General features: G+C 40.5%; 1 protein-coding gene across 2 annotated transcripts in view; it reads left to right on the top strand.

The window, feature by feature from the left end:
- Positions 1 to 4,634: 4,634 nt before the first annotated feature.
- zbtb20 (zinc finger and BTB domain containing 20) overlaps positions 4,635 to 9,597 on the top strand; it is a 29,759-nt gene continuing 24,796 nt past the window's right edge. The window contains exon 1 of one of the 2 annotated variants that reach the window (XM_086097777.1): positions 4,635 to 5,208. The gene's annotated coding sequence lies outside the window, so the exon portion shown is untranslated. Of the gene's footprint in view, positions 5,209 to 5,367; positions 5,915 to 9,597 lie in introns of those variants that run through there. The other variant, XM_086097778.1, reaches the window with a different exon arrangement.

Consider the following 9,597-nt stretch of genomic DNA (forward strand, 5'->3'; position numbering starts at 1 on the left):
CTCTTTCGGGGCCGATGCAATGCTTTTAAATTATTATTTTCCTACATTTTACCCCAAGAGACTGGCCCAAATTTTGGAGGCACCAGTCCATTAATCGATTTAAAAAATAAATAGCAAACTGAAACATCAGTGACAGAACTACATTAGGCAAGAGTTGGTGGGCCGTTTCTTTTTTTTCTGTGCCACTCCAGCCCTGGTTCAAAGCAGCACATACCATCCACTTGTTAAAAAATAGTGACCACACCGCCACAAACCCCCACACACCCCCCCCCCCGCCCCCCAGCCCTTTTCTAAGAGCCTACAAGGTGTGTATGTCTAATCTGTACATGTACGTATAGTTTATAGTCTGCTCGCGAAATGAGAGGGGTAAGATGGCCGCCCTGTGACTTCAACGACTTGCACAGGCGTGAATGGGCTATTGGCTATCCAGTAACATGTACAGATCAGTGGTTCAAACATATGTGCGAATGTTTACAGTTGTACGCTTCTGTAGTAATCACAGGGAACTAAACTATGGAATGTTCTCCCTACTGAACTTAAATTGGAGATGAATAAAAGTGTCTTCAACAAAAAAAACTGAAACAGTGGCAGAAATCGGGGCAAAAACTGCTCGTTGAATGAGAGACATTAGTTAGCGCTATTAACTGTACAGGTCGTGTAATGTTATTGTATATTGTTGGAAATTGATTTGTGTTTTTTAATGACTTTCATTTAAGGCTGTCTTTTACATCCGCCAAAGGGACTGCCAATGAAAATTTGCTCGACTTGGCTAACTTAGCATAGTCCCTTTCAAATAAATAAATTCAAATCAATTCAGGCAAAGGAAAACATTTGTATCATTGTTCAGCACGCTCAACCCTCGAGACACTTCAGGCACCTAAGACATTTTTAAGCCAGGATACAAGAATGTACAAAACTTTCATATGTGGCACTATTGAATTAGAAGTGTTTTTGTGGTATGGCATTTAATATGGCCTTTATTCAACTGCAATAGACCGAGACCTTGGAAAAACCATTTGGATAAAATCGCTTGTTGCCGTCCTCAGGGAAATGTGTGTACTTTTTTTCTATGTGTGTATATTCCCATTCAATTTCTAACTATTGGATTCCGTAAGTGAAATAAATTACCCTGTGGAAGTTAGACTCCGAAATCACATTTCTAATTCCATCGTTAATTGAATCACAACTAATCGCGTTCGTTCCAAACAAGTTTTGAACATTGCAGGTTGGCATCCGGCTCGTAATGAGTCGTCTCGACCCTGTAAAATTAAAAGCCCGCGGCCGTTCACATATTAATGTTTGAAATAAAAAGGGAGAGATGGGAAACAATCAGTAGCACGACTTGTACAATAACACTGTGACACAAAGCGCATTTCAAAGTTCATGGGACTTGAGTAAATTTTCCTTATTTTTAAATATTACAGCCAAATTGCTAGCGAGTGAAAGCCTTTTTCATATTTGAACAAAAAAGCCAAAGGTCACTTGAATGAATGCATACACAAACGTTTAAGAAAAGAAAAAAAAGAAGTCCTACTGCTGCCCTCTGTTGGCTCCATTTACGGATGTGAGAATAGGCTTGACCTGCAGTACTAAAAACTGTTCAGCTCAAGTGTTACCAAAGAGAGCTTGTGCATGTGTGAGTGTGTTTAAAGAGGTTCCTTGAGGTTACTTGCTCTCTTTTTTTTTTTTAAATAGTACTTTGTTTTGATGGGAAGAATTAATGAGGAATTAATCAGGAATAATATATTCAGTCATTATTTCCCCTCTCCGCGTTTGATTCAACTCTGGCAAAATGTTAAACAGCACAACAACAGGTTCGGCTGTCAAGGTTTGGGAGGAGGAAAAAAATAAATAATATGGCTTAGAGTAGAATCATTGTTGGCTGAAAAATAACTTTGGGACCTCCAAAATTCAAAACATCAATAGAGTGGGGCATATATGTAAACTATTTGAATATGTTTTGCAAACTTCAGGAAGACCTCGAAAGTAGCCTGTTACCTTATCTGCCTTCAGATCGTTTTGTTTTTTTTCTACTCGGTGAACCACGCCTTGACAAAGACACTGTTTTGATCCAAACACGCAACTAATATTAACCACGCTATCAGCCCATTCCTTAATTAATTAACTATTAAAGCTTGTGCAAATAATTTAAATAATGCACACCCTTCAAGTCAAATTCAAAGAGTCGATTCAATATTAATTCTATAATTCAAGCTTCCATACGCCTTTGGTAAATAAAACACAAAAATGTGCATAGAGTATAAGTGCTATGCAAAAGACACCACGAGCTGTTTTTACATTTTTTTTTAATGATGTCCTTTTAGGCCCATTGATCTCTCTCACACGCACACACGCGCACGCACACACACACAAGTTTGTTTTACTATCTTTGTGGGGCCATCCCGTTGACATAATGCATTTCTTAGCCTCTTAATCTAACCACAACCATCAAAAATGATTGCCTACCCCTATTCCTTATCCTACCCTCAACCATAACCCAGTTCATACCTAAACTCTAAAACTAAGTCAAAAAGAGGTCTAGACTTGTGGGGCCCAGAAAAATTGCCCCACATGGACAGGTGGGCCCCACAACTCTGTGAAATCCCGAAATGCTGGCCCCACTATGTAACAAAAACAAGACCACACACACAAAATGTGACAAAATAAAAGCACTCCCAAAAGGACGACAAGTATAGGCTGAAACGGGCCACCAGAAACTAAATTTGAATCATTTATATTTGAATTGGACCAGCTGAACTTGAATAATTTGCTTTGAATTTTTTAAAGAGAGTTACATAAATTGAATTTGAATGGTTTAATTTGAATCATGGCATTGAAAGCCAGAATCTGATATTGTGCAATTTGAATTTAAAATTTGAAAAATTATCATTATAAAATGCATTCGATTTTCTCCGAAACTTCATTTGAACGTCACCGAAAATGCAACTCTATCTTTTGTCAACTTTCAGTTCATAAAGCAAATTAAATTCTCTAAATTTAGACTCAAAGAGCAATCGATCGCAGGTACACAGATCTCCCCTTCGTCCAATCGGCAGCTTCGTCCCAAGGTTTGACTGGTCCCTATCATAGACATCTGTCTTGAGTCATATTCAGTCACAAAGGCTGGAAGACTTAACTTACATGGCTTACCAGAATAAACCTTCTTCTCCCACACATGAGACTCCAACACGACCGTGACCTATTGACCCGATGCAGAAACCTACTTTCGTGAGCACCTCACACTCACTATTTGCCTTAAAATTTTATATGGTATCAATAGTAAAGCGAATTTCCATACCACACCTACTACTTTGCTGTATTTTCATGTTTGTCATTATAGTGGTACATAGAGAGCAAGTAATGTTTTTTGTTTTGTTTTTATTATGGATGACTTGTCATTTGAGGTTTATTATAAAAGTAAGAAAAGGAAGCACAAATATATAAATTAATGTAAAAGGTATATTGCTTTCTAAGGAGTTTGTAGCTTGTCTAAAGTAAAAAAAAAGTGAGTGAAGTGAGCGTTATGAGGGCGTTTCTCTCGGACGTAATGATGTAGGTCAAAGCAGTGGCGGGAGGCTTGTCCTCCGTTGAACCCGTGGCATGGAGCCACATCAGAGGCCTGCAGGGGGCGCGCACGCCCAGCCCACGCAACCAACATCCCGAATGGAGATCTCCCCACAAACTGGCAACACAGCTCGGCGATGGCGATTGTCTGAAAGCTCACCTCTTTTACTTCTCCTACTTGCTAAAGTTGTTGAAAGCGTGGCTTGTCTTTTCTTTTTCCTTTTTTTTTTTTTTTTGTAACACGTGGATGTTTGCCGCCATTACACAAACACTCGCGATGTTACGTGGAGGCGAACCGGGCTGCACTGCACGCGCGTAACCTTAGCTGACCTCTTTGTCAGGAAACGCTTTTTCTTTTTTCTTTTCTTTCTTTTTTGAGATTCGAAGATGCTTTGCTTATCCGGTCTATCCACGGCACGCTTTTCACACATGAATAATACACGGTCATTATCGAACACGACCCACCGCGCGCTTCATTATTCTGATGTGGACTACAGACACGCGTGTGTGCGCACACACGCACACCTGTCACTGTCTAGACAGCGAGGGAGGGGGGACATTAAGGCGGGGTGTGGGGGTCCGGGGGGGTTGGTCCCACATGACCCATTTGCTTCATTCTGTGCCAGCCAAAATCTATCTCAAGGCGTTGGAAGAAGAGGGGAAAAATCAACAATAACACGAGGGGGGAAAAAAGCAATCTCTTCACCAAATCTGATTGGCCGGGCCAACCGGCACCGTTTGTTCCCCCCTGCTCCCAAACTCGAGGTCAGCTCGGGACGTTAAAAAATAAATAAATGAGAAAATAGAAATGCGTAGAAAGTGGAAGACACCGCAGACAATCTAGCTTGTTTGGTGGCCGCCGCTGGAGTGGCGGCGGCAACGGCCAATCAGAAGGCGAGTCGCCGCTGCTCCTTGTGAGTGACAGCCTCGGCGTCCAATAGGAAGTTCAATCGCGTGATGGACACATTATCGGCTCCTCCGCTGTCCTCCAGACGAGGGAGGAGGAGGAGGAAGAGAGAGAGGGGGTGGGGGATAGAGATGTGTGAGTTCATTCACATTTGTGGACGCGGTTGATTCTATCAGCCGGAGTTCCTTCTTTTCCGAGCACGAAGACACATACGTGACTATCTCAAAGTGAGGTTTACCATATATGTTCATTTACAGCCCGCCATGTCACCGCCGCGGCTTCTATTTGTAAATATTGTGGCTCGTCGGCGAGTAGGAGGCACATTACTACTAGTAGTAAGTAGTACTATAACAACTCCCACTGCTTGCACATAATGGAGCCTCTCTCGCTCCCCTCTCTCTCTTCCGCGAGGGGCTCGAGCAACCCAAGACGGTGTACTGTTCGCCCCCCCAATGGCAGCTTTAAGTGAAAAGGCGTGCCTGCGCCCCCCCTCCACCGCCACCCCCACCCCTCTCAAAGTACCCGATGTATAGTTAAAAAATGGGAGGGCACATTTGAAGCGAGCTGCTTCTATGAAGGTAGGCTGCAGCGTGTGTTTATTGATGAGATGAAAAGAAGATGGAAGTGAGAAATGAAACAAAGTAAAAGGGACACGTTAGACATCTTCTAGCTCAGACGTCGTCGTGGGGGGAGATCCATGCCACTTTTTGTAAAGGGCAACGAGCTTCGAAGTGGAGGTAAGACATATGGATTTATTTTTGGGAAGTAAGTAAAGGGGTTGGACGGGTATTTGAATTAGGGATTTTCCTGTATGTGACGGGCTCCTTGTGGAGTTTTTTTTTTTTTTTTTTGGATGGGAGCTTAAGACTTGCGTGCACTCTTTTTTTTTGCGCTTAATTATTCAATAAATATCAGACGGCGAAACCGAAACGACATGGGCTCGGTCCACGCTGCCACCGGGCTTCGATGTCCATTTATATTCGCCGAGAACAAAAAAAAAAAAAAAAAAAAAAGAAACAAGCTGGACATGACGCAAGTTTCCCCATCTGTCACTATTCTCAACGTGCCCACCTACCTAACATAACCCAACCTAACGTAACCTTCTACTTTCCCCCCTCTCTTTTTTTTTTTTTTTAAGCACTTGAGAACAATGCTGCGTTCAAGTGCCCGTCAGCGATGCTCGCATTTTACACACGGGAACAAGTGTGCGCCTTTTGGCTTTTAGGTCACTTTTAGATTCGCTTTCTTAAGCATGGCACGCAAGCTCCCACTTCTTCTCCATGCGATTTCACTTTGTGCAACTTAGCCTCGATTCCAACCGAGCACATGTCCGGCCCACATTTTTTTTTTTTTTTTTTTTAATAATACGAATTAATATCAATAGAGCGTGTGGAGATGGTGATCCACGAAGACGTGCTTGTCGGAGCAGAGAAGGAAGGCTGGGTAATGCTGATCGAATCGGTTGTGTGTGTGACACAAGTTCAATTGTGCACCTTTTATTATCTGCCAGCGATATGTGAAAATGTTTTTTTTCCCCGTTTTTTTTTTTTTGGCGGAGGTTGGCCTAGATTTGGAGCCGTGCATGCTGTGGTGTGATTAAAGTTGCAAGAGGAGCTTTTCAGTGCGCCTTTGGGGTGTTTTGTTGAGGGGGGTGGAGGGGAGGGGGGGTCACAAGATAGTTTAAATTATATATTTATTATGACATAGGTGGGTGTCCTTAATTTTGCCATCGTGGCCTAAGTTGGAGCAACATGCCACTTATTACGGCTTCATACACTCTCGTGCACAAGTCTGAGCGCCTAAATTCGCCTAAATGCGTGTGTGTGTGTTTTTGTGTAAGGCAGAACATGCGAGTGTTTGACTTGCTAACAGATGTTGTCCCACTGTGCTTGTCTTGGTCAGATTCGTGGAGAATGATACGGCATGTTCTTGTGTGCCTAAAAAATTGCAGCGCCGTCGTCCAACTTGGGGCACCTTGTGAGTGGGTCAATGTCAGAGGTTGATCCTGGCCTCGTTGCTCCAAACCACACAAGACCAGTCCCCGATTATGTTGTCCTCAAACACTCCATTCGGGTCTGTCGTTCCGTGGTTGTTAATTTGGATTTTCTTCCATAATATGTCAACATAACAGGAATGAGTTACAGCGCCTTATGGAATGAATGGCTCATTTGCGGCTTGACACATGTGGAGGGAGACTATTGCTGCCTGATGTGGCACATGTGATGTGAGATCATCCCAAATGTGATTGTATTGATCCACTGGCTGGCATGTGGGGGAGTGCAGTAAAATGTGCATGTGGGATTGAGTCCTTTTATCTGCAAAGACTCAACTCAACACCTGTATTTTTGGACGTTTTATTGTTTGATGAATTGAAGAGTACTTGTGTTATGTGTGAGTGTGTGTGTGTGTGAGTGTGTGTGTGTGTGTGTGAGTGTGTGTGTGTGAGCTCTCACCACAGCTTGATGTCCAAAAGTGATTTCATCAGCCCAGAAGAGGCGAGATAAGGCCTCAGTGTGACTTGTTTCATCTCGGTTGGAATCACTATTTATTATATGCATATATTCCGCGTGTACATTAATATGCACAGTGTTTATGCATCACCGTGCGTCCGTTTTTTTGTGTCACTGCTTAAAATCCCACCCATGACTAATGAATATTTAAGAGCATGTCTGCAGACCAAGGAAGCTCATTATTATATGAAGGAGAAACTGTAGAGCTAGGTGTGTGTGTGTGTGTGTGTGCGTGTGTGTGCGTGTTTGTGTTTGTGTGTGTGTGTGTGTGAGAAGAGGGTGCTAATCCACACCCAGCAATCAATCCCAATTTTCTTTTGGTGTCACCATTCTTCTCTCGTCCTCTGTAGCTTGTCACCAATTCACATCCTCAAATGTATTTTTCACACAAACAAAAAACAAAAAAAAATCCTTAGATGCCTTCAATCAAGTAGCACATTTAATATTCCAAATAGTCTCGCTGATGTGTTTAATTCAGTGCAGTTCATAGTGATATGTCAACAAAAATTCCGTTTTTACTGTACATGCATATCAGTGTTCCGAATGATGTTAATTCACTAAGACCCTCCAGTGTTACCTTCCCGTAAATGTTTTAATTAATTCTTTTTAAAGCCTTTTTATTCGCAAATATTTTCCAGATTGAAGAGAGAGTGGCAAAGAAAATTTCATATTAGACTGCACTATTATAAATATGGCTGAAAAATGTACCCGTGCCGTGCATGTCAAAGACACAATATTATTAATACTTTCTGAAAAGAACATTATTATAATAGTATACCTTGAAATCAAATCTGCTGTTTGAAGAAAGGATACACACCAAAACTCATTTGTTGTCCCTTCCTTGACTCTTTATCAGCACTTTTTTTTTAATTTTTATTTTTTATCATTTTAACCCAACATGTTACAAGGTGGACTCTTCTTGAGCTTGAAGAATAGTAATCTTTATTTTAGTTTAGCACTTTACAAGGCAAGGAACCATATTTGGTAACTTGAGATCAAGTCAAAATGGATGCCACTGTAAGGCAGTAGAACTACACTTTACAGTTGAATAATTAGACACATACCATTATTGCAAGTGGGTCATTGACATATAAGTATTTCACCAGATTAAGCACAGTTCATTTATTATAAAAAATATGTAATTATTATTGACTATTATCTATAATTTAGGACATTTATAATTTAGGACATACATCTATCATGGAAAACTTTCTACTATGTTCGCACCAGATAATACTTTCAACTAAAAAGTTACATAAGTAAAATTATAATGAAAAAAATATATTTGTTGGACAAAATTCATATTAATTCTTTTTTTGCAGGCCATACCAGATGATGTCCAAATATGACCACTACTTACCAGTTGTTAAAAAGGTGAACTTTTTTTGCGTAGTTGTGAGACAGTACAAACCTTGAACTCCTGTCTTTAAATGTTTTTCAAAATAAAAGTCAACATTTTATTTTTTTGGGCCACACCACATGATAATTCATAAAATGGGCATCATTGGACAAACTTATCCGTCAATGACCCGTATATGTATGTACTTAATGTACAGTTGTATAATTGGTAATTACCAACATTTTATATATATCTACATATATATATAAATGCACTTGCTTGCAGAAGCTGTTGGACCAAAATCATATTTTAATGCTAAAATTATTTTTATCCGTGAATTAAAAAAAATGCTCTGTTACAAAACAGCTGACAAAATAGTAAAACAATTTAGTATTTCGTACGAAGTCAAGTTATAGATTGAAATCCTGTTCAGAAAAAAAACATCATTTAGTGATTGAATGTTCATTAATTATTTCACAATAATAAAACAATAACACGTTGCCGCAGCTGGTATTTTTCAGATTAGTCCATTATTTGTACTTAGATTAAAAAAAGGAAGTCACAGCAAAAAAAAATGGTAATCCTCCTAAATATTGGTCCAAAAGCAAATGTTCACACAAGAAATAATTTGGTGAATTGCTGCCATCGCACAGCAGCCCATTTTCGCCACAACAAAAAACAACTTGCCGTCCCATACTAGTAACACAACAGGCAAAATGTGCTGCTGTTGCATGTCATTAATGAGAGTTGTCTACTGTGCAACTGAAAATGCTGTTACATGAATTTTGGTGATTTTCCTCGCAGCAGCAAGACAAGGAAAGAAACTAATCTGGTTTTGCCAGGGAGGGAGGGAAGCGAGGGAGTGGTGATCTTTTTTGTAATGTGGTGAATTTTCTTTTTCAATCAAGGTCAAACGTGGAATAACTAAATATTTCCATCCCCTTTTTATGCATTCATGGGACTTCAATTTAACTTTCATAATCAGTATTTTTAATTTGGCAGGCACAGATGCTCCCATGTTTGAGGCAATGTGTTTTAGTTTCTTAAAATTGGCCGAATTGCATAACCAAATTCGAGAGACCCCTCCCAATCCTTTGACTTCCAGAGCAAAAATGTCAGGCACAAAAACTTGAAGGCATATTTTTCGGTTTCTCAGAAGACTTTCGCTTTGGAATCTCTGCTCCCTGCCAGTATCACAGGAATGCATAATGAAAGCACACATTGAGGCCCAATTTGCCAACGTTGTTGTCAGCAGGCTTTTGTTTCCGATGCAATGC

This window comes from Leptonotus elevatus, chromosome 16 (assembly GCF_054856555.1).
Source record: "Leptonotus elevatus isolate MCC_2025b chromosome 16, RoL_Lele_1.0, whole genome shotgun sequence".
Lineage (NCBI taxonomy): Eukaryota > Metazoa > Chordata > Actinopteri > Syngnathiformes > Syngnathidae > Leptonotus > Leptonotus elevatus.